The sequence below is a fragment of the Motacilla alba genome, chromosome 1, assembly GCF_015832195.1.
Source record: "Motacilla alba alba isolate MOTALB_02 chromosome 1, Motacilla_alba_V1.0_pri, whole genome shotgun sequence".
NCBI classification, from domain to species: Eukaryota; Metazoa; Chordata; class Aves; order Passeriformes; family Motacillidae; genus Motacilla; species Motacilla alba.
In genome coordinates this window covers 69,253,619-69,280,494 of record NC_052016.1, presented here as the reverse complement: position 1 = coordinate 69,280,494, position 26,876 = coordinate 69,253,619, and positions in this window count along the sequence as shown.

Sequence of the window (26,876 nt, the reverse complement as noted above, 5' to 3'; positions counted from 1 at the left end):
CATGACTAGAATTTCATGACCTAATAAGACTGAAATGGGCACAGTGCCTTTTCTATATGCAAATGCATATAAACCATTACCATTTGCTTCCACAGAATGTAATAAGGGAAATAGCTAGTGACTAAGAGCTTCCATAACCAGAAACAGTTATATCAACTTATTCCTGGAAGTTCCCACTTCAAGAGAGAACAGAGGAAAATAATTTGAGGAATAGGCTGAGTTTATATTTTTTAGTGATTAGAGCACTAGCTGGAAGAAACCTGGCTTCCAAGCACTGCTCCAAAAAGTAGTTGTAAATTAACTCTGAATTTCAGTGCAAATACAGAAGCAGTCCTAGAGTCTGGAAAGGTAGCACAGCTATATGAGACAAAACAAAGATAACACAAGGTATCTAACAGTAAGACTACTAAAAGAATAGATAAAAATCACAGAATCAGAATGTGCTGATTTGGAAGAGACCCACAAGGATCATCAAGTCCACTTCCTGACCCTGCACAGGTTACCCCAAGAATTGCACCATATGTCAGAGAGCATTTCCAAACATTTCTTGGACTTAGTCAGGCTTAGTGCTGTGACAGCTTCCCTGGGGAGTCTGTTCCAATGCCCAGCCACTGCCTGGATGAAAAACCTTTTCCTGATATCCAACCTAAACCTCCCCTGACAGAGCTTCAGGTAATTTCCTTGGGTCACCTGTCACTGTATACCACAGAGATCAGTGCCTGCCCCTCCTCTTCCCCTCACAAGAAAGTGGTAACTGCAATGAGGTTTCTGCTCAGTCTCCTCTTCTCCAGGCTGAACAGACCATGTGACCTCAGCTGCCCCTCGTACAGCTTCCCCTCAAGGCCCTTCACTGTCTCCATTGCCCTCCTTTGGACACTCTCTAATAGTTTAATGTCTTTCTTACACTGTGGCACTCAAAACTGCACACAGCACTCAAGGTGAGGCTGCCTGAGCTCAGAGCAGAGCAGGACACTCCCCTCCCTTGCCCGGCTGGTGATGCTGTGCCTGATGCACCCAGGACAGGGTTGGCCCTCCTGGCTGCTGGCTCGTGCTCAGCTTGCCGCTGACCAGGACGCTCAGGTATCTTCTGTAGCACTGCTCTCTTCCTCTCCTTCCCCATTCCATACACCTGTGCTGCTTGTGAGCACTTGATGGATAATTCAGTCTAGCTTGTCTCTTCTCACACCACCACTTGCCCAACACACCTAATGCTATCAGTTCACTTTGGCTCCATCTTCCAGTAAGATATGGTGACTTACCCAGAAGAGGTCCCATTCCCTCAGTGCAGGTCAGGCATAGCAGGGACAGAGACTGAGAGATATTTGCCTGGAGTTCTGCCCTATGCTTGCTTAAGAACACAGTGGTCCTAGAAATTCCTAATGTCAAACTGTTCTTTTCTTATATTTTTATTTATTTCACTTTGCAAGCTCTGTTATCTGAGTTTTGCCTGAATTTGGATTTCTGATTCTTATTGCCTCTAGCCTTATGTATTTTACTGGATCATGACATAGCTTTTACATAAATTAAATGGATTTATACTGTTTGAATTAATGATAAACTGCAGGCTTTTAAAGCTTCGGAAGCCAATTTTATGTCACTATAACTGACTAGTGAAATTTGATTTCTGTAAGCATTTTAGGAAATTTCCTGAAATTGGACTGGTGGTAGGAAAAAAAGGTGAAGAGTTTCAGTTCAGTTTGGACAATAATAAAAAAGTTTGTGTCCTCTTTGACAGAATTAAAATAGATTATTAAAATAAATGCAGTAAGTGGTAAGGTCCATCTTTGAGTATCTTAAAGAAATACATATTTCCTATGTAGATGGAGTCTTAATTGGTGAATGTACTTCACCAGAATAGAAGTTCCTGGCCATGCAAATTTTAGATAGTGAGAGATAGTCAAGGGAATTTAAAAAAAAAAAAAAAAAAAGAGAGAGAGAGAGAGAAAGAAAAATAAAGAAAAATACCCAAATGATTTTGAGCCAAAATTTGTGCAGGTTTGAGTTAGAAGAAATGGCTGTATATGATGAAAGAGTTTCTTTGTCAGCTGTGGACTGTGTCCTCAATGAAGACTCTCCTACCAATTTGAAAATATCTTGTAGAACAGAAATGTACTGTATTGCTGCATTTCTCTTCCTTAAAATTCACTAAAGGACAGAGCAGAATCACAAAAATTTCTGCATAGGACATGTCCCCTGGAGAGCACTTTGTCCTACCCTCTACTGAAAACAGACAGCTCAGGTTGTTCAGGGCCCTGTGACTGTGAACTGTTGCTCTTAGTATGGGTGCAAATACGAGTGAGGTGTGAATTGTATTGAAGAGTAAGGAAAGCACTGCTTTGCAGATGTACCATTGCTCCCATATGTGGCCTACTGAGTCAGTAAAGACCAACTGCTATTAGAAAGACCAAATATTTCTATACAGTTTGTCCTCTGCAGTTATTTTCTATCACAGTTGGACATTACTTGAATTTAAAGCTTTGATTTTCTGAAAAAAATTATCTTAATGAGATATATTTGAGCATAAATGTAGGTATGTATGCAAATTGTATGCATTATCCCTGAGAGAAAATCCTTCTATTTTTTTCATGTGCATACAAATTTGGATTAATTTTTGCATATTTTGTCTAAGCATATTTATAAGAATTTTTCTTTTTCACTTTACAAGTAATATTGTAAAATAAAATCATCTGGGAAAAACATTGGAAAACTATGAAGTAACATTTTTTATAGGTTGGGGTTTATGATGAGTGTTTTACAGAAAAGTTATAGGAAAACTATAAAAATACAGCTGTGTTTGCAAAACACAAATGTTCACTATTTGGTTGCTGAGCAGAAAGTTAGTGTATATTGTATTATAGTAAAATTTAAACTGCTTGTTCCTGAAGGCAGAAAAGCAACAGAATAACCTTCATTTTAATGCAACTCTTATCAGAAGAGTATTGTGCTCCTTTAAAGTCACAAAACTTAAAGACTTATAAACACTATAATAAGTCTTGTTGCTTTAATCTCAGTAGGTTAACAAAGACTTTTAAAATAAGTATTAGGTAAAACAGACTACAATATATTAAGAACATAATCCTTTTTTAGACCCAGGTCTTGGGTGAAATGATGCGACATCAAAACCCTGAAACATGGCATGGCCTCATCCTAAAATGTCTAACAATTACATTGATAAAAACAGTGAAATAGGATAAGTTAATGCATTACATGGAAAAAATTTTTCTTAATTCAGCTGGAAAATATTCTTGATAATGTAGAAGTAGAAATTATATTTCTGGTGCAACAAAAATTAACATAAAATTAAGAAACTGTTGTTTCAGTATATACACAGAAATGAATATCAAGAAGGACTGCAGTAATCTAATTTTCAAAACAAATTTAACATTGCTTTTATCCATATGCAAAATAACCTGGAGTGTATTCTGACAGATTTTCAGCTCTGACTTGTTAGTAATAGTGGAATAATTCCTAAAAATAATCATAACATTTTTCTGTGAACTTTTCAGTCGAAAACCTAATATGTAGTCCTAGAAAATTAAATTTCAGAAAAGTGTCCATTTCAGCTCAGAAAATCTTCCATCCTCTCTAGACAACCGTGAAAGCCATCCAGTTTATGAGGAGCTATAATCAAATGTGAAAGAAATTTGTATAGGGTTTTACAGATTGGGGCAGGGGAAGTTAGTAAAAAATAAAAGGAACAAATATTAAGGAGTAATGCCTTTGAGTTTAGCCAGTCAAGACAGAAACTATTCAGGACTCCAACCCTCTTTTAAAAATGTCACCTTTTCTTTTATTCCCAAACTTTTTCCAGCAAATTGATCTGAGAGCCAGGAATGAATTTTAATAACTCTAACTTGTCATTGCGGAAGTGAAATTATTCAGCTGGTTTTGAACTTTGATAGACCAACTTCTTAATTATCTAAATTGGATTTATCTTTTCCATCACAGAAGCAGCACCAAATATCAAAAAAAAAAAAAATCTGATCTATGTAGAGTGTTTTGAGCAAGAATCTCTCTTTGAGCAACTGGAGTTTTAAACAACTAGAGGTAATTTAATAATTTCCCTAATTATCAGACTCTCAATATGTGACAAGAGGCATATTTCCTCTATTCATCTATTTGCAGAAAGCATATCTAATCATACAGCTATAATGCATATTTAAACTGGTTCAAAGAATCCTTGAAAGGGGAAAAAAACCCAAACCTCTAAACAAATGTGATCTTTTGTAAGATGACAATAAAGCACAAATAAAAATGAGTCCTTGATGTGCTCCACAGATATGAACAGTATTACAGTATTAGAATTAATGTCGCAGAACAGCTGTCAAACAAATGACAGTTTATGGCAGCCAGGAAGCTCTGAAAGCTACTGATATGAGCAAGACTGAAGACAAGGGCACAAAGAACACATGGTGGGCTTCATGTTCAGTGTCCTTTAGTTTTACCCTGTCTGTCTAGCAAAATTCCTCACTTATTAGAAGATCACTGTCCTAAACTGTGGCCTAACAAAACTGAACATTTCAGTTCAGGAGCTCCTTTTTTCCAGAGGATGCATTCTTATAAGGAAAACACAAAATCAGATTCACCTCAGTGCACTGGCCACAGTGGAGGGGCCTGTAACTCATGTATACAAAACTGGGATTATAGGGTCACATTCAGGTTGCCTTTCATAGACACATGCCCTGGAGATTCCCTTCAGCTTCCTTTACAGTCATCAGTCTCAACTACAAAACATTCCTTAGACTATTTCTCTACCCTTTTAATAGTAAACCTACCTTGGACATGCTGAAATATTAAGACATTTAGGGTTGGTTTTTTTGATTGCTTTTTGTTAGTTTTTGGGGGGTTTTTATGTGTTTGTTTTGTTACTTATAAACTGTAATTTCAGAAGCACATTGCCTTCATTTTAGGCTCCAGCTCACTCTTATTTTTAGGAGTAAGATTTCTGTAAAATAGTTGCTTAGTTTTCACAGCTTTTCATACTGAAAATGATTTGACCACCCACCAATTCCTCTTATAAACTCTCATACTCTCTCTGTTGAAAATGGGTAGAAAGCTACTTAGCATGAAATGCCTTTCCTGTTTCACTTCAGCTTTGTCTCTCCCTGCTTCCAACTCTCTCCACGTGGCTCATCTACTTGTTCAGCCTTGTCAAAGGCCAGACTATGAGTACTTCTGGGTACACTTCTTTATTGCATGTCAGTTTTCTAGCTACCACAATGAGGCTTTTTATCTTGATTTGATATTCTGTTACACAGTAATGGTGAGGTGTGATGACAGAAGAATTCTGCTGCTGGTGTCCTATTCAAAGGAAGCCAAAATAATGTCTTCAGGGGTCTATGACAATTTGAAGTACAATGCTCATCATAACCAGAGATTACAGCCTGCAGATGTCCAACCTGAATAGATAGAATCCAGCAGTGCATTATTGTGAAGCACAAGTTTAGCATTAAATGTAAAGAAAAAAACCATAATCATTGTTATGGTGGCCTTTAGCTGTTCCTTCACATGTGCAGAGTTAAGACAGGTTATAAGGAATAATCTTTAATTGACAACCATGCCAATCATAAGATATTCTATATATGTGAAATAAAAGTACCAATAAGGAACTATTTGAAGTTGGCCACAAAGCATAGCCAGAGTTCTGCGTTTTAGCTTGAGTAAATCCATTATCCATCCAGAATCCATTTCCATCTTTCTTTCTGCATTTGCCTTCAGTAATTTTAACTCATTTAGGGGATAGTATGGAAAAATTTATTGCAAATTTATTGCATATATGAAATAAATTAACCACTGTAAAATCATTAGAACACTACTGGGTAGGCTAAGCAGTACTGTGCTTCAAGCTGAGAAAGCAGATGGCACTATTTTCATTCTTACTCATTTATTTTAAAGTATTTTGTTCAATATTTATAAGGAAAAAGTGCTCTCTGAATTACTGAGGGTAAAAATGTAGCAGTCAAACATTTTAGGAAGAGGTTTAGAATTTTTCACCAGCATCTTAATACATATACAGAAAATTCTGGTTTAAAGCCAACAAAAACCTCTTAATATTTGAAAAATATGCTTATGTAAAAGGCAAAATTTTAGTCTCAAATTAAAATTTTGCTGTTAGATGAATTAAAATTCAGAATTTCACTTTCATATAGGTGTTCACTTGAACAAAATTCACTGTGAAAATTGGAGTTTCTGTACTAGGAGGTAATATTCCTAGCATAAGAAGCCTTCATTTATTCAATCTCTCATACCCTTACTGACATGTACTGATTATTTTGTGTAAGAGTAGAATACTCACTACCTATTGAGCACTGAGTGTCCCAGCTAAAAGATGTGTTCCTTAAATTTTAACAGCATCTTTCCAGACCAAAGAATAATAAGAATAGGCAAGTGGAAACAATAAACTGTCTCATTAGCAAGACAGTCACCCAGTCCCACCACTAAGTGACAGAAAAATTCCTAAATCCACTGCAATCATCTAGTAACTTTTGTTTATTTCGTCACACTTTTCCAAGGTTAATGACTTTAGTAACAAACCTTTGAATATTTAGAATATCTCAAATCTTTATGTCTTATATGTGACCCATCCCACAGACAGATTTAATTCATCTTGCCGTACATTACCTGTCCTAAGAAATACACACAGAAAACTTTGTGTCCACTTGAGTTACTGTTTTTCAGCTTCATTTCAACAAAATCATAGAATTCCCTGTTCAAGATGACTTGAACAAGGTACTAACTACTAAGTAAGTATTTTTCACATATCAATATGTTCAGGTTATGATTTGTGGGTAACAGGTAACTAAGCAATAACCTTTTAAAATTATGGAATATACTTGTTGTGACTCTGAAGGAGAGATCATCTGATCCTGCTGGTGTCCCGATTTAACAGCATACCTAGAAATGCTAACTTAGAGAGGTTCAATACTGCTTCCAAGAAAGTAATAGATGCCAATTAATTTTACAGTACTATATAGCGATAGTAGATAATTATAAAGGTGGAAGAAAATGTACATTTCCACAATTAATTTCTGGCTGGGGAAGAGAGTGGGGAAATGGAGACTTAATTCTGTTGTTAATGTGGAAGGGATGGCTCTCCTAGATGTCAATATCGCCTGCATGTCTGGTCACACATGGAGAGGAAGGGGAGACGTGAAGAGGATAGGGCTTTTCTGTTTTTTTTACTTTTAAGAAATAAACTTTATATATTCATCCTAGTACACAATGAGGTTTTTAATTATTATTTTTGAATCTATTAGCAAAATGTTTGTAATTGGTTTATAATTTATGTAAAGTCAAATTTGCATACATACCCACAGTCAAATATATAAACCTATTCATATAATCTTGATTTCTTATATGTTTCTTTTTCATTAAAATTAATAACATATTAATGCCCTACTAGTAATTTGCTGTCTTCTACAATGATAGTTCTTAGTTGTTAAAAATACTCCAGTATATTTTCTACTCATACTCACTTTAGAGATTTAGATATGCAAAATCTCATTTGGGTGTCAATTTCACTGCAACTGGTGTCCTTATTTCCAAAGAATATCCATTTCAACTTTTACTTTATTGTGTCAAAATAGCATTAGACTCCAAACTGCATTATGAGCTGACATTAAAACTGAAACCAGATTTTTTTTCTACTGAAGATTATTATGCATCAATTCATTCCAGTTAAGAAACTTATTTTTTCTTTCCTTCTTTGATTTTTTTTTCAGTGAAGCCTGTCTTTCAAGCAACTGAAAGAGATTTTGTGTCTTGATAGGTGCTGCAACTAATCTTGTTAGCTATCAGGAAAGCTGGGTCCTGCTGCTCTTTAAAATTTTCTGCACAATTCCAATTATACAATTCCCTTAAATCACCATATGTCCAGCATATCCTCTGGGCTCTTAAAAGTCAAAATATTACAGCTTTGCAATATTATCCAGTATTTCTACATGCTTGAGATGCAAGAATAGTTTCCTTGTTATAATTGCACTTTATATTGTCTTCCTTCCATAATTCAGTAGAAAATTCCCTACATAATCACCTTGAAGTAACTTTTTCTACCTGGAAGCATTTACTTTTGGTGCTCTGTGTATACAACAGGCTAAGAATTCATTTTTCTGACTTGTGGTTTGTTAAGAAAACCATATCTGTGTGCACATGTATAGGTGTGTACATGGGTATCTGCAGTTTTTTAATATGTTTGCTCAAAGGTCATGGAATAGTTCTGAATCAAAAACTTCCAGTCCAGTAGTACTGAAAAGGAAGCAGATAATTTTTGACTATCACAAATTGCTAATACTGTCAACAGATGCGTAGAATTATTTGTAGGAAGCTTATATCATCTATTTTTCTGTCACGCATGCCATCAATTTTTCTAGTGCTATAAAGCCAATAAAAATAGTAATTTACTTCTATGTGTTAATAAAACGTAATTTTTTAGTGAAAAAGATTCAGCTCACTTTTATCTTCAGACATATGGGCAGACGTATGATTTTATATCCTAAATTATTCTGGAATTAGGTTCAGTCATATGTTTCTAGCTCCCTTCCTAGTCAGCAAAGAGAAATAATAACCTTTAAAGGACTACTGATACTATCTCGTAATAGGTACATGCGACACAGTTAAGGAAAGTCTGTGGATGTTGTCTACCCACATTTTAGCAAAGCTTTGGCACCCTTTCCCACAGCATTCTCCAGGAGTAACTGGCTGCTCGTTGGCTTGGATTTGTGCACTGTTCACTGGTGGCTGGGCCTGAAGATTGGTGATGAGTGGAACTAAATCCAGTTGGCAGCCACTCACAAGCGCAGCTCCCAGGCCTCTGCTTTGGGATTACTTCAGTTTAATACCTCTATCCATGGTCTGGGTGAGAGGATTGAGAACACCCTCAGTAAGCCACTGACAACACTGAGCTGATCAGCCGGAAGGGAGGAAGGCTCTGCAGAGGGATCTGGATGGGCTGCATTGACACGTCAGGGCCATTTGTACAGGATCAGGTGCTGGGTCCTGCACTTGGGTCACAGCAACCCCATGCAGTGCTACAGACTTAATGAAGAATGTCTAGAAAAATATTGGTCCGTTGGATATTTGGATTGTTATTAGATATTGAATTATTGAATATGCGGGAAAGATATTATTGGGGTGGAAAAGGAGGGAAAGTAGAGGGCTGGGATTTTGCTGTGGCACAAACTATCTTAAAGAATCAAGGGTTTTTTTCTGCACTGCTCCACAGGATATGGATGAAATAAAGTAATTTTCTAAAGTCCTACACTCTGCTAACATTTCTCTGAGGCAGGTCACTATAGACCTTGTAACTGACAGAAGAAATATTTGACAGTTTCTCCCATTTTTTGAATCACAAGGGAGCTCATTATTCTAAATAACAGGAATAATTTTTTTTTTGTTGAGTGTTTTAAATATTTAGGAAATCTGCATTTCCTAAGGTTCAGAGATTGTGGTGCTGACTGTTTATTGTGTTTTGGTTTTCAGAGGGGGGATGTTTCCCTTTTATTGCATATTTTTGTGACCCTTAATGTTCAAACAGAATGGTACAACAGGGTGTGCACTGTGGTATTATAGTGACATATTCTGGTGATTATTAGATAGAAAGAAAAGGAAAAAATGCTGGCAACCTCAGAGATATTTCATTATTAGTTCATAATCATACTTTATTCCTTGAAGTGTCTCATGTTCATGAGCTCTTTAAAAAAACCAAAGAATCAGAAGAAAAATACCTGCAAAAATGAGATTTTTTTTCCAATTAGTCAAAATATGGTTCTAGAAAAAAAATTATCACTGATACTTTTAAAGTGTTCATTGTAATATTTTATGATTACGGTAAATCTTTGCATATTGTACATATGTAAAGTTGAATGTAATAGTTGTCATTTTTTAAAATGTGAGAATGAGATAATATATTGCACAAAGGGAATAGTATCTGTCTTCCTCAGGCTACTACAACTTCTTGCAGGAACTTCTGTCAGGAGCTGATGTTTGGTAATGGGACATCACGTATGCCAAACTGAACAGTGTGTTCATTCCCAGAAAAGAAAAACCTCTTTGTTCCAGGGCAACCAACATGACTGAAGACACTGGCTGCCTCTACACTCTTGGATGTACTGTTGCAAGAAGCCATTCCTTGCTGTAGGCTTAACAAAGTAGTTCCTCTCCTCCTCACTATGCAGTGTAGGGTATCCTGCCATACCCACTTTAGCTGGGCAGCCACCCCCAGATTTTATAGCACTAGGTTTGGTATCTTTCATATCTGAATCCTCAGACATTTTCCTATAATTTTCATTGCTGTGGTTTTTTGGGTTCTCAGTGGTTGAAAAAATGTGGTGGCTGAGCCACAGCTCAGCTGTTGTTTCTTTTTTTAGAATGTGAAATGGCATTACATATTTCTTTCCAGTCAACAAAAATCCGGGTAAAGCTGACCCAAACAGGCTTGCTCCTTTGAAAAGCCTGCAAAAGTCATTATTTTAAGACATGTTTTAATTAACACAATGCAATTATACCGTCCCTTATGCATGTGTGTGTTACTATGTCTGCCTATGTACAGAAGTTAAATGGGCCTCTTATTTTGCAATTATTAAGTATATACAAAAAGAAACAGAAGAAATATCTCCCTAAGATTTTCCTTTCCCTGTAAATTTTCTTTTTTTTTCTTTTTCCTGTGACTGTTTACCCCAATGTTTTGGAATTCCTGTTGACGATACACATAGTTTGGCTATTCTCAAAATATATACAGTGAACAGAGTTAAAATTTATTATTTGAGTCACAGTGTTTATTCTGTTCTCTGTGGTCAGAATAGGATCGAGTAGCATGATAAATGTATGGATTTTGTGATTGCAAGAAATGCTGTTTTCCAACCTATCACTTGCATTTTACTCAAAGGCAGAGGTGAAGGATTTTGAAGACAGATGCCACTGAGGGAGGATCTTTGTTTCCCATTTTTAAAGCATCATAGCTTGCTCATCTAACCACAGTGCTGGTTGTCTGTTTACAAAGTAATTTTTGACAAACTGATTTTTGTTATAACTGGTATTTTCAATTGATTGTTCTGTTTTTCTCAAGCCCAGGGTTATTTCTCTCTAAACTTTCTATTGGGAAGTCTCCAGCACTACCAGATGTGTTTGTCCTACTAAAACAGCAGCACATGTCTGAGCCTTTGGGTCATAACTACAGCCTCCACGACACTGAAACCATGAAACTCTTTTTCCCATGTCTATCCACAATGTTTTCATTTATGAATAAGGGAGGTGAAGAAATCATAAGACATATTTTTAATAGAATTACAGAATTACAGAACATGCTGATTTGGAAGAAGCTTGAAGACCAGCTCCTGGCCCTGCACAGGACCATCCCCAAGAATAACACTCTGTGCCTAAGAGCATTGTCCAAATGCTTCTTGAGCTCTGTCAGGCTCCTGTGGCCACTTCCCTGGGAAGCCTGTTCCAATGCCCAACCACCTTCTGAGTGAAGAACCTTTTCCTGATATCCAACCTAAACCTCCCCTGACACAGCTCCAGGCCAGTCCCTCAGATCCTCTCACTGGTCACAAGAGTGAAGAGATCAATGCCTGCCCCTCTTCTTCACCTCAGGGGGAAGCTGTAGACTGAAATGAGGTCTCCCCTCAGTCTTCTCTTTTGTTGGGTGTAGTAGCAGCTTTTGGATGCCTATATGCATAACTTAAGCATCTACAAAAAACTGAGTTGATGAAAAGTGAACATAACTTTTCAAAATTGTTTGAAAAAGCTGCATTGTCTATTACCTGAAGACTTTAAATAATTTTGACCTTTAAGCACAACAAGTCTTCATATCAATTGTTTTTGATGCTGGAGCATTCCACAAATTTGTAACTCAGAATTTTGAAACATGAAGTTTTGGCAGGTATGATCAAAGAGAGCTTGGACTTAATGAAATGACTGTTTCCATTATAAATGGAAATTTCTCAGAACTCAGAACTCTTGATTTGAAAACTCAAACTGTGTTTGCTTGTTTTGATTTTTTGAGATCAAAATACCATTCAAACATATAATTGCAAGAGAATTTTTATTTCCCATTTTCCCACTGGGTATTTTTTAAAGCAAAAAGCCTCAGCAAACCCTAGGCCTCACTTTGGATGAAATCAGGGCTACCAAAAAGGTCAGTAAAATGTTCCTTATGAGGAAACATAGTGTTAATAAGTAATGAAGTTGTCGCAGCCTGCTTGCACTAGGAAAAATGAATGACTTAACTAGATGCCAACACCTAATCACACAACAAACCATCCTTTGCTTGCCATTCCTCTGTAACACCCTCTCTTCACATAAACAAGTACAGGAACCAGCAGGGACCTGTACTTACAGGAGTACATTATCCCATGGGTAGTGGTGGGGTGTGGAGGGTCTTTCCCACTTCTCATTCTGTAAACTCATGAGAGGCAAAGGATTGAGCATAGGAACACATCCTATGCATTACAATTTTTTCCCTCTCTTAAGGCAGCAAAGAAACAAATGAATAGTAGTGTGGGGAAGGGAAGAAAAAAGGATGATTTTGATTTCCACATGGAAATAATTTAGCAATAAAGACATTGCGATACTTAAAGGTGTCCAGTATATGTTGAACTGATGGGCATGTATGTACAGATTTGTTTTCTCTATTTGTTCATTTCTTTCTTTCTTTTTAAAGGAATGGAATGTTTCAAGAAAGATTTTTTATAGTATTTAGATTATAAAATAGATCACCAGTTTGAAATATCTACCTGTAATTAAACAAATTGGTTTAGCTGCTAATACTAGTTTTCCTCTTAAGCCTTGAAATGCAAACATCTTTTGAATTTCCAGTATTTATAGCATGTTGTTCTCCTGTGTAACATAAAATAAAAAACACCTGATTAAAAACACTGTTTCAATGGATGCCACACCAAATAATCCCTAAGCCTTATGACAGTGATATGACATTAACTTGGGACACACATTCTATTATAAAGCGCATATAGGAAAATATTTGGTTTTAAATATGTCTCATATTTTCTGTCTCTTTTTGAAAGTCACCTTGAATCTCATTCTTTGATAGGACACTGGTAAATATAGATGATGACAGAAAAAAAAAAAAAAGGAGTTAAACAAAAAAATCAACACTGTCCAGACATGTCCCTCATTATAAAATACAGACTGATTAAAGAGCCTGTGGGTAGCATCTCAGTTATTATTGTATGTTCAGCTGCTTCACTTGTTGCCATTGAATTTATTAGCCCTTTGATGAAGTCAAAAACAAACTCTCTATGAGAGCTGCCTCATAGATCTCTGACTGCTCTCCTCTGACATCCTCTCACTGTCCACCCATCTCTTCATCGATTATATGGGGAATCTATGATAACTTACTTAAATTTCTCAATTTAGAGTGGCAAAGTAGGTGGAGTTAATGAATATTCTAATGACTGCAGCTCATCAGGTACTTCCTTAGAAAGTTTAGCTGTTCTTTGGAAAGGCCTTTTTGCCATTGCTGTTCTTTGCTTTAGGACTCTAACCAGTGAGCATATATCATTTCTATTCTCTAAGAAAGAACACCGTTACATGGAACTGCCTGCAAACTTTTAAAAGCTATTAAAATGATAAAATATTAGACCAAGACCTGGTTTAAAGAAAGTATTCAGCAGCAAAACGACATATGATTTTCTACAATATCATTGCTAATGCCTGGGATTACAGATTGCAGGTGTAAAAGGGAAACTTCAATACAGTAATAAAAGCAATTAGATTATTCAACTTTGAAAATACTCAGAGCACAGAGAAATAATGCAACAGAGTGCAGGTCAAAATCTGCAGAGACATTTTGGCATCAAGTTCTACTACTTTAAGAAGCAGATAAATACCCAAATATCTGTTAACACCCAATTCATAGAATATTTAATAGCACAGCTCTGTGTCACAGTAATAATTATTAAGATCCTATGCAGCCTTTATTTTAAGAAATTCCAAAGATAAAAAATAGGAAATTTATTTCAGTAAAATAAGTAGAGACCTCATCAATCTGTAAAGGATAAGAGAATTCAATCTTTAATAAAACCAGCTAATTCACCTGAGGAAAAAAAAACAGAAAACAAAGCCACAAGCCAACACAAAGAAATTCAAACAGCCAAACAGCTATCCAATAAAAAGTGAAGGTTTAAAAAAGCAGGTGTCTACAGATCTTTGAGAGTATTGAATAACTAATGCAGCATCAATGCACTGAGATAGCCCAGACCAGGACATGTGATCCATATGCCATTGGAGAAACTGCATGCATGTCATTCTGCAGATTTCTAAATACACTTATTCCTTGACTACTTATTAAAAGCAGTCTTTTCTAGATTCTGAGAAAAGAGTTGTAAGAATTATTAGGGTCAGGAAAAGAAAAAGAATGTGAAAAGGCTAAAATATAGACAAGGTGTACCACTAGTTGTTTTCTGTATGTATTGGTGAGTTTTATCTTCTACATGTTTTATTATGGATTTAATACTTTAGAAGTATTAAATCCATAAAAGAAGACAGCTCTGCTTTGAGGATGACAAAGTAGTATGGACTAGATATATGTATGAAACATTACAGAAAAAAGTGAAAAGATTGCATAGCATAATCTGAGAGACTAAAACCAAATGATAAGGGATCAAACAGACAATTTTTTAATATGTTAATCGAAAAAATCAACAACAGGTGTGAGATGGCAATTCTCCATTAATTTTAATGGTACTTGTAATGTCTACAAGTTTATACTAAATTTTCCCATGTAGCTTACAAGAACATCTGCTGAGGCTGAGCAGACTCTTCAGGTGAAACTCCAACTAATTTCATTAACAAAATAATATTCATCTGGTTTTATCTGGTTATTTAAATGCCCTATATTGAAAAATAATCATAAATTAATTCAACTGTTCTTCACTATGCATCTTAGGATGCAATCTCTGCACTGTTTATATAGGATGTAAAGACAATTAATGCAGTAGTTTGCATCATTGATTTGAAATGAAAAACTATTATGACAGGCAGGGATATGAGCACAAAAAAATAAAAAAAAAAGTATAAGAGTTTCTGAATAGTTTATATGTTTCCCAACTATTATTTCTGAAAAGAGAACCCAGTTTCTCAACACTTCTTATCCACTTTCACTGTGAATATGCATTTCAACCTCAGCATTGACTGTGGATTGTTTTCAATATTTGCAGTCATACAGCTTTATATGGTTTGTCATACACTTTAAGTTTTATAATTTCTCTCTCGGGAATATGAGCTAAAACACTGTTTTCCTTATTATAGGTTCTGGAGTCTCTGAGTCACACAGAGAGAGACAGCAATTACTGGAGAATTAAACCATCTCCTTCCTTCCATTTCCCAAGACTGATGATTAAACAGCAGTGAGAAAAGTATAATCCACGCTATGGATAAAAAGACTTAACTCATGGAAATAATACATCTCAGTTATTTTTTATACATTTTTTTCTTCTTACAACCACACATTAAATTGACTTGACATTCATGTGTGCAATCTGTGAAGGACATGATAATGTTTTTTACTTCATGAGACTATTTACATTTCTGTTAATTAAGAATGATACTAATTTATTTAAATTATTTTCAGAAAACTGGAAGCCCCTTAACATTTTTCTTAGGCTAAAGTTTGCCCAAACCTAGATTGAATAATTTGAATAATCTTGAATAATTTCCTAATTGATACACTTTTTATAACCTTGATTTTTTTCCCTTTTATTCCTTTTGCAGTACTCTGAGAGGTAATAATGTCCTAACTACTTTACATGCTCCGTTTCGAAGAGTCTGAATTTCTATGCAGAAAATGATGTTTGATGCAGATAACAAAACCATTAAAAACATTCTGTTGTACCCAATCCACTACTGCTTTATGTGCAAGATGAATACTAAAAGCACCATTAGCAACAGAGACAGTTACCAATCACTTATTGACAATTACAAAATTAATTAAGTAGCTGCTTCACATTAACATTTTCAATCTGAGTGCATATTTTCTATTATGTATCTAAACCAAACATTAGTTGAACTGGAGGACAGGACCAATCTTAGCTGCTTCCTAACCAGAGATCTGCAGAAAACAAGAAGCAAGCATTATGCAGCACATGGCTTCCGTCTGCATTCATGACTCACAATCATGCTACGCTGCTGGTACAGCAAAGGAACAGCACGTACTTAGCCAGGCACAAGAGACTACTGTCTTCTTCCTCGTGCTAATGCTTCCTGCTACTGCTATGGATAAAATGACACTCAAATTATCTTAAGGGTAAAAGATATAAGAACAGAAATGAACATATATATCAGTCATCTACGCTTTCTGCAAGGAAAGACCCAAACGTTTTTATATATGTGTTCATTTCTGTTTCTTGAGGCTCTGCAAAATGTACTGCCTGTCTAACTAAGCCTTTGATCTACAGTGTTTCTATTAGAAAACATGGGTAGCAATGCCATCCTAAAATTTTTCAAAGGAGAAGTGCCTTATATAAAATCTTGTACCAGTAGGATAAGCACCATATACTTCCCTCAAATTTCCTTCCTATTGACCTTACAAACAGGTAACAGAAATGAACAGTTGCCTCTTTGTTTATATCCCAGCGTTGCTACTTCACTGTTCTGAAGCTTGAGAAAAACTGTGATTTGGGGCATGGTGTGTGTGCTATGAGTATGGTGTAACAATATTTCATAGATTGGTATTTACAAAGCACTGTGAATTGTAATGGATGCATTTTAACTTTTTTTTAATATAAAGGCTCTGTAATATTGATTAAAAAGAAAATAAAGCTTCATTATTATGACACATTTCTGCACAATAGCCCTAGAATACCTCTCAACACAGAAATACAACCATACATCAATGACTGTCTAATTCTTCACTTTCAGTGCTGACTTGACATCAAGAAAAAGCTCCCTCTCTAATAAACTGAAATGTTTCCCTGCAGCATTTACAAGCTCCTGGAAAAAAATGCCTGAAGTCTCAAAGATTTAAAGTTTTATGTCTAATAAACTTTTCAGATAATCCTATTAATTTAGTAAATCAATAAAAAATAAACAATGAAGACTCCTTTACATAACTTTAGATGGAAAGCTGCTCTTTATGCTTCTTTAAGCTAATACTATAATGTATTCTTTCTCTCAGACTGTTATGAATATATCTGTCACTGAAAATCCCTACAGGCAAATGGAAGGCTAAAAGAAGGCAATGATTCTAACTATTCATGATGGAGGACTTATCAAGGTAACTGCACAGACATGGAAGGGAGAGACCTGATGTATTAAATATGCTTCTGCTATTGCGACTCAGGGGAGAAGGTCTTTAAATCCAAGAGCAAGTTTTTAAAGTAAATAAAACCATTTATTTTCAGATCAGTGGCCATGTTGCCAATAAACATCACTCATGAAGGCCTACTTACCTCTAACTGCCCATCTCTCCTCCAGCCACCTCTCATTTCTTCCTCACGATTCTATGCAATGTATTGCTGTCTCTGCAACATTCCCCTTTTTCATGCCTCTTGCTACACACGTTGTTCTCCTTAAGCTAAATTATATTCCTGGGCACAGGATTAAATTAATAGGAGATAGACTGCATAGCTTTGATCTCTTTTTATCACCTCCTTCAGTCAATGAATGAAAAATTGTAAATGCTTTTTTTTTTTACTTTTTTTCCTCTCTTTTTTTTTTTTTTTTTCTTTTGTCTTTAACTTAGAAGTGTTTTCCAGGTCACAATGTCAGAAAATGAAAAGGATGAGATGGCAAACATGCGACCTCCTCTATATTGCACACTATCATTCACAATTCTCTATTCTCACATAGCCTTCAGAAGGCACTCAGCAGGGCACAGGTCTCACAAGCACCCTGTGTTCTGTGCACCATGCCATGTGTACAGCCTGGGTGCCAGAATGTGTGAAATGGAAATGGGAGCTTTTGTTTAATAAACTAAATTTATCAACATATTCTGAGATGTTTAGAGAAGTTTTTAGCTGATCACCATAAGTGTCTCACTTGCAAGGAAGTACAGAGACAAGGAGGCCCAGAAATGTTTAGATGTATTGACTTGGTTTTCAGTGGCTGACCAAAATTCAATTTTTGCTTGTAATGTAAAGCTGTAATTAAGAGGAATTTCTAGCTTTCCTCTTTCCAAGATAGCCTGGGTTTGTGCAAAGAATATTTTCTGGTAGTCAAGCCTCTGCTGTGGCTTTGGAGAGGTATACAAGTTTTGTGCCTTTGATAATCTTCATTAGCTTCTCAGATTGTAATTTCATATGTAAGGGCTGTATAAAGCCATAAGATAGATCTCAGTTGCCAAAACAAAAACTTGAACAAATAGTTTTGCAGCACTTTTTTTTTTTTGCTTTTCCTTTCCTTTTTTTTTTTTTTTTTTTTTTTGGCTTCAGATAATCCTCTTTTTATAGTGGACACTGGTACCAGGGGGCAAGCAGGTGTCACTAACACCTTTACAATGTCTGTGCATACCCATACGCTGTAAAAGTATTTAGATTCAGTTCTTGACAGGGACCATAGTGGAACTAATTGTGGCACTCTGCTCTGTTCTGATACAGAGATTTGTCCGTGCTCTGAGCAGCAGAGGAACTAATGTGGTATGCAACAGTAGAAACAAAGAAAAGAGAAAAACTGCAGAGAGCTTAACCACAGAACAAATCTGGAACAAGTCCTGGGAATCTAAAAAACTACAGCAGTGTGGCATTGCAGAGAACAATTTTGAATTATTATTTTGCAAAGGAAAAGGCTTATAGGTAAAGGAACTGAAGACAGAAAATGCTAACATAAAGGGCCAGGTTTATTCCACTTCTAATTGTTAAGCTTATTCCCTTCACGCCATTTCACAGGAGACATGAGAACATACTCCCTTTGTACAATTTAGTCCTTCCAAAAAGCTGAAGTCAATATGTTTCACACCCTGTTGTTAAAACCATGACTGTTATGCCACTCTTATTTCTGCCAGCTCATAACAATATCAACCTCACAGGATGCACAGATACTGAAGGGATTATAAGCAACTTTCATGAAAGGATTTGAGGGGTCTGAGTTCCTTTTTCAATTTTTCACCACATCAGTGGAAATGCATCTGTTAATCACTACTTCTCAGCTGAACCCATCATTGCCTACATGACTGCTTCTCTCCCATTTCCCTGGAAAGTTAAACTGCCTTGTTAAATCTCAGGTGAAACAAGCCAACTCTGCCTTTGCAACAAACCAGAAAGGAGTAATATTTTCTGAATCAAACAGTTGTTTTAGCTGAAAGGCAACCACTTGCACCATCACGAAACAGTTGAGATGATGTCAGAGTCAAGACTTAAGACAGATCTAGGAGCAGCACAAGCAACCTCCCAGGCTGACGACTGAGGTGCAAGGCATTAAATCCTGCAAATGAAAGATCAGTTCTGGCTCAGCAGATTCTGGGACTTTGGTGTTGACACCTTTTGTAAAGCAATAATCAGAGAGATTATATTTCTGATGTGGTGTGTTCATATGATAACAGATGATAAAAAAAGGCTGTGGAGAATCTTGAATCTGCTTTATTTAGGCAATAACCAAATAATTAGACACTTTTGAAACTTCCTGTATTTTTAATGAAATAAAATGCAATAAAGTAATTCAAAAGATGCTTTAGACTTAGGCTTAATAGAACACAAGATGGCATGTTGCTACAGTTTAAAATATATCACCATTCATTATAAGTCAGGTTTTCATAGGATTGTAACCTTTAAAAACTTTCTTAAGGCTTGTATTATAAATTTAATGCAACTCTGGGCTATACATATGAAGGGAAAAAAAACCAAAACAAAAACAATGAACCAGCAGTTTATCACTGGATTTATAACATTTATCACTGGATTTATAACTCCATTATAACAATTAGAGTGTATCTTCTGCGAAGCCCATGATTTTCTTTTGCATATTTGCACATTTGCCTGGGGAGGTGATGGAGTCCCCATCCCTGGATGTGTTTAAAAAAAGACAGGATGTGGCACTTAGTGACATGGTTTAGTTGGGGTGCTAAGGCATGGGTTGGACTCGATGATCTTAAAGGTCTCTTCCAGTCATGTGATTCTGTGATTCTGTGATACGTAAGGAAAGCCTTCTTCCTGTAGCTGAATTTTTGAAGCCTGTACAATAACAGACAACTTTGCACTGCACTTTGAGTGGGAGAGGAAATTAATGAGACATGAGGGCGAGGAAATTAATGAGACATAAACTTTATTGTTTACATATATGTTTTCTATGTAAAAAGAGCTTACTCTTTTTCCCCCATAAAAATTTAAAAGAGAACTTTAGTTTGTGAGCTACCAGTGACTGCATGGTAACTTCACCAGTAAATATAAAACCTAAGAGCTCCTGAATGTGAAAAAAAACATCCCTAAACAAATCTGATTCAAAGAGCTGATCCTTAAGAAGCCTTAATTTATCCAATTTTCTTGGCAGGCTACAGGTTTTCAGTGGCACTTAATCCACGTGTTCTTTTGGTGACCATCTGATGAGGGCAGCTGGTGGAAATATCAGGCAAAATTCTCTCATAACCCATAAATAAAATGTTATTAAATATCATCTGATTCCAGTTATTAGCCATGTGCATTTGGCTCTATTATGATTATATTTCCTTGTCAGACAAAATTATTGATTTGGTATTTGTTTTGATAGAGTCTACTGTGAGATTATTTTAATATCCAGATATACTTTAAACCAGAGGAGAAAATGCGTAAAATATCCTGTAAATGTAAAAAAAAAGTCCTCTACTTGTGCAGTTAACTTAACTGGAAGTAAAATAAAATGAAAAAAATTGGCATGTATGCCTAATTACCTGTCAGCTAAAGCCTGCCCTTAGGTCAGTGCAGATGGGTCTTGGCATCTTTTTAGGATTCTATTCATTTTGAGGGTGCTCAAACAAATGATCAAATATGTAATGTGCTGAATAAGATATTAAGGCAAAACTCTAAAAATTTCCATGGTAAGAATATTAGAAAAATAAACACAAGAGTTTAATATATAACAGGTTTTTTTATCCTAAAAATTGCTTGTTATAGAGAAGTAGTTAAAGATAACTATTATGCACGGCTTAAATTGAAATTATTGCTATTAAAGATCAGCAACTCATGAAGAAATTGCACTGCTTTATAATTATTATTCTTAGTTAACTTCCAACTTTCTGTAGTTTCAAAAGTAAATTTACTTACTTGCTAATAAAAAGCCAGTTCTTATAAATTTTTGTTTAACTGCTTCCTACTGATTTTTCCCTTCTTTGATTGTGTTTGCCCACCTTCAGAGAGTCTGTACTAATATAATCAGTCCCATTTGACAATGTTTAAAGCAAAATAACTAAAAAGATACTTATCCCATAGATTTTACTGAACATTAGAGAGAAAATGCAGTGTTCAGAAGACAATTCAGATAATGTCCATTACATCCTGTTATGGTGTCACACTTTACTGAGCGTGTAATAATTTCTGCTAATTTGTATGAGAACATAGCTGAGAAAGGTGCCATTCAAAAGTCAACTACAGCCAAAAGCTTCAGAGACACTGAATATCTGAAAAGCAAACCCAGATCTCTTTTATTCACTGTTTGTATTTTCTGTTTACATCCTTCAGTGCTCCTTTGCTATTTTGAACAAAGTTGGCAAATTTTCATCATCCATTATTTTGATGGCATGACATTTAGTGTCTTTCCAGATCACCCATAAAGGCTTTAAATGCTAAATATATTAGGGGTGATTAATGACTCCTCTTCTGTACCATTGTGCCTATCTGAAAGCATTACCCTTCAGCACAGTCTTCATTTGTAGTTCACAGATAGTTCTCAATTCACATGAAATTCTAAGTTAATGTTTTCTTCATATGCATGAAACTCTGAGTTAATGTTTTCAGTAATAGAGGTTGTCCTTATCTACTGCTCTCTCCTTTCATGAGTGTTTAAAATGTTCTTATTCTTTTAATTAATACATTGGGTGAATTTTTTGTGACTGGATGTTGTTTACATACCCCAGTCATCACTTGAAATAACTTCAAAGGCTTAAATTATCAGAATTTATCAAGATTTTGTTTATTGTAACAAGCATTGATAATAAAGTCAGGCTGCCTTTTAGTTAGAAATCTATTGTAATATTGAAGGGTATTTTAACTCTCTAGCAGAATCTAGCTAGCAGCATTTATATGGGATAAATAAAAATCTAAATTAATCCCAATGTTCTGAATAACATGATGACTACTAAGTCCAATTTCAGCTGAAATCTGGTCTAGACCCTTTAGAGTTTATTTACCCTAAAAACTGCTTATTTGCATATAGAGTTGTAGTAAACTGTAATTATTATGCACTGTTTAACTTTTAATTTCTTTAAAGATCAGAAACTCATGAGGAAATCGCATTGATTTGTTAATTACATGCTTTATGTGATTTATTAACTTTGTGCCTTTTGCAACAGTTGAGTCAGGGGACAGGTTTCCACTCCTGTCATAGAAAAAAATCTGACATATATTGACAGATAATTTTCACGTTTTACTCTTAACTCTGAATTGTCCCATTTGGAGTTATAAAAGAATATGGGAGTTGTAACTTTCCAGATGTAAACCATGTGTCTTTGCTCTGGCATTTCCTTGACAGTCTGTTTGTTATCCATTCAAGTCCTGATATTTAGCTTTTGGGGAGAGTTAAGTGCAATCAGAGCATTTATTTTAATTCTTCTAAATATAAACTATGATCCTGCCATGGGAGGTATCTCATAGTAGCCACAACTGCAAGGCATGTCATCTCAAAGCCAAATTATGCTCTTTAATTTTGGACAGGTAAGAGAAATACTGGGTTCTAGAGATATGAACCCCAGGATGAGCCCCTATCTGCCAAATAACCCTCCTCATAAATTACAAAATATTCCTGATTTATGTACTTCTGTGGATCTTATGTAAACCTGTCCACCATAAGTCTGTGTTCTCACATGCAATGAGCCATACAACCAAAATTATATTGCTGATCATTCAAGTGTAGGTTATGGAAAACCATTAAGTTTTTATTGTTAAATAAAGGATTGCATTAAGTCATTTTATTGTGGAGTTTTGACATACTTAAATTCCACATGCTAAAGAAAAAATGCAACCATTCTTACTCAATTAACTTGCAAGTGCACAGGTTCCAGCTCCTCAGATACTTCATCAATTTTTCACAGTGAAAAACCTAAAGTCAATAATTTTGGACACATGCTAGAATGTTACCATGAATATTTGGTAAACGTTTCACACAAAAATAAAACACATTAATAATTGTTATTGTTTGAGTTATAAGGATGTTATAGTCCATTCTTTTAACTATAGAATAAATAATCATTTAAAAGACGTAAAATGATGAATGTAATGGTTATTATCTCTGCTAGAATACCTGTAAATATTTATATTACATTTAGAGTAAACGCATCATAGTTTATAGGTTAACTTTTATTGAAGTTATAAAATCACTGAATAAGAAAACAAATTTTTTCCTCTAAAGTACTGCTTAAAGAAACTCATGCAAACCATGCAAAGTCTAATTGCTAAACAAAATGTTGGCTTTCTGTGAAAATTAACAGGAAGCATACTGTTATTATACTAAAATATTTTTCCTGGCACTACGTTTAAAATAATATTATTATATTTGATATAAGGAGCTGAAATCTCCAATAATGTATTGTCAATAAAAACTTATTAGATAAATTTCAAGCCGAGAGAACCTTAGGGCAACAAGGTGGTTGTTGTTACAGTGTTATTCCAGGATTCAGGTATTGAACTGACAAAACCAACAGGATAAATCCCCATTTATGCCTCCACCCCAAAATAAACTTAACCAATCTCCAAGGGTGACATGTAAGAGGTTGGGTTGCAGCCCTTCCTGAACTTTATTGCATTTAGTCCTTGAATTCCCTTCTGAACCTTTTTTATTTAACTGCAGAAATATCCCTATTACAAGAGAGAGACGGTAAGTTCCTCTTATGTACCTTAAACTCAGCTTGGAAGTATAAGTACAACACTGTGCCAGAAAATAATTCTGATCTTGTGCTTAAGTTTGATAAAGCTTTTGGCAAAAGTTCCCTTCAGGATATGAAGTACTGATACTGCACATCTTTGGAAGCACTGTCAGCTTATCTGAGCTGAGTGTTGAGACATATTCTTATCAAAGCTCTTTTGGGATCCAGGTTAAAAAAAAAGGATATCCTTGTGCCTAGACACCATAAAGGACTCAACTGGCTAGATACATGCTGAGTGCTCCTCCCAGCTTACAGCATAGCTGGGGCATCCATCTACTACAGAATAATGCTCTAATTAGCGCATTTGATCTGAATTTTAGGCATGATTGAACCTAAGGAGATCTGCCTCTACAACATTACTTTCCAAGAATTCTGCTCTTGCCACAAAAAACCCTGAGCCCCAAAACACCAAAAACCTCTCCTGTGTCAGAATGTTCTGTTCTCTTGAAATTATACTACACTTCTGCTAGGACTGAAAATGTGTGGATACAAAAAAAGTTAATCTGCATTGGTATCCTAGTGGATACACAGTGATTTGACATACTCCCTTCCTGTATTATATTCTATTACTTTATTTCCATGAAAATGCAATCTTGTATGAAAAAAAACAACAAAAACATATGAAATTAGAGAACACAGGTAATGCCAACGCCTTTCTGTTTCAAATTGTTTTCTGAGGCTATGAACAAAAAAAAAAAAAGAAAAATAACACCTTGGTCCTGAAGATAGTTAATATTTTTGAGGTGAATGTATATACATGCTTTCCTAGATTCCAGTCTAGGAAAGTGTAAGCAAATACACTGTTCTAGTATTTAATATTTGAATGTTCCACAGGCTATGGAATAGATTTCACACAAAAAAATGCTCAAATAAACTCTGTTTAACAAGTTTTAAAAAGCATTTTCAATTTGGAGAAAAAATATTTATCGTAGAAAAATACCAAGAAAAAACTTCAAGAAAAACAGTTAAGAAAGTTCCAGAAGTGCATCATAACACTTAATTCAGCTCTTTAAAGTCACCCTTGCCTTCTGATTATCTTTCAGTCCGGTTTGACTTCTGATAAAAATAGAGCTGTTTTAGGGTTATTTTAGTCAGTATTAACAATTAAATCATGTACCTTCATATTAACAATTAAATCATGTACCTTCCAATACTTCCCTTTTTATGGAACTTGCCAGATTATAGCAGTACACCTCCATGTGTACCTCCAGTGCCTCATATAAAATTCCTGACAAGAGGTAGCTAGGTGTTCCACAGGAAAAACCATTTTGATTTTACATTTTCACCAAGGAGAAATTCAGCAAAAAGTAGGCAAAAAACTACTGCAGTAGTCCAAAGGCACAGAAGAACCCAACAGGTTCTAGATGCATATTCTTCAGGGAAATCTTTTGGACATATTTAAAGCAGGTGTTTTTATAAATTTCAAATAGCTTGAGGTTTTGCCCAAAGATAAGAATGAAGTAAGGACTGTGATTTTCTCTGTCTCATAATCAGACTCAAATTTAAAAAATTACAAGTGTGTTAGAGAAGGATCAAGCAAAATTGACTACACCTTGCTTTTGAGCCAAGGAAAAAAAAAGTTTTTTTACTTTTATCTCTGTCTTCTGTTAAATCTTTCATAGAGAACAAGTACTAATAGTCTGAACTTTATACCTCTCAGTGATGGGCACGTAGTATGTGAATAGGAAATTACCCAGCTCTAAGAACTCCCAAGTGTGAAAGTGTTTACTTCTCCTCTAGCAAAGGTACTTCAGAGAAAAGAAGCTTGATCTCAGTAATGTCTGTTTAGGGTTGTAAAACAATATGGCTTGATAGCTACAAATGGGTTTTGCTTTAATTTAAGAAAATATTTTTTTCTTATGCAAACAAATTGGGACCTAGCTGACAGATAACATGCCTTGATATGAAAGTGCTTCTGAATAGACATTATTGAAAAGTTGGAGTTAAATCCATCTTACAATGACCAGTGATTTTAATAAAGTCTTTTAAGGTGATCAAGAGAAGTCTAAAACTGATTTGAGAAATGTTCTCATCATAGACAAAGAACACAAATATCCAAAGACTGATTCTATAATTAGAGAAATACCCCAAAAGAAAAATAGAAAGGCTGACTGAAAAATGAGCTATTGAACCAAAGCACAGAAGGGACCTTTGAAAAGAGCTTAGTAAGTTTCTAAACACAGCCTGAACTGAGAAGTAATGAAAACATATACTAACAGAGATGATTGAACATGAAAAGATTAATCTTATGGCTCTTTCTTTAGTGTTTAGGCACCTTAGATCTAATCATTAATAAATATTCTTTCTGTATTGAGTTTCATAAATCTCTACCAACTTAACCAATACTTGTCTTCAAAGAAGATTTCAGGTTTTATAACCATCATTGCTCGAGGGTTACCTTTGCATTAATTAAAGGAGAGCTAGAAAGTGATGCAAGTGCAATTGAATGACTCAGGCAAGCTTAGTGCTTGCTCCACCTACACATGATCTTCATAAGAAAAAGCCACTTGAAAGGATCCAAGGCAGCTCCGGATCAGGGGTCTGGTACTCAGTCTCTGTCTCCATCCTATTTTCATTTGACAGTGAATATTTATTCTCAGATATGCCCAGAAATCTTTCCCAGTGTCTGGGGAAGTGCTTCTGATATAATAGATTTGGCAGAAAATCATAAACCCCTAATTTTACAGCAGTAAATAAAAATAGTGCACCTCCAGTACACATTTTCTACACACTGGGCAGGCCATCCCACTGATAGCAGTTTGATGCCAGGGACAGCAAGAGACGTCCAGAGCCTGAAGAGGGATCACAGGTCAGCAGGACAACACCTGGAGAGCTTCACAAAGAAATTCCAGCCACTCCAGCCAGTGAGTTATCTTCATCG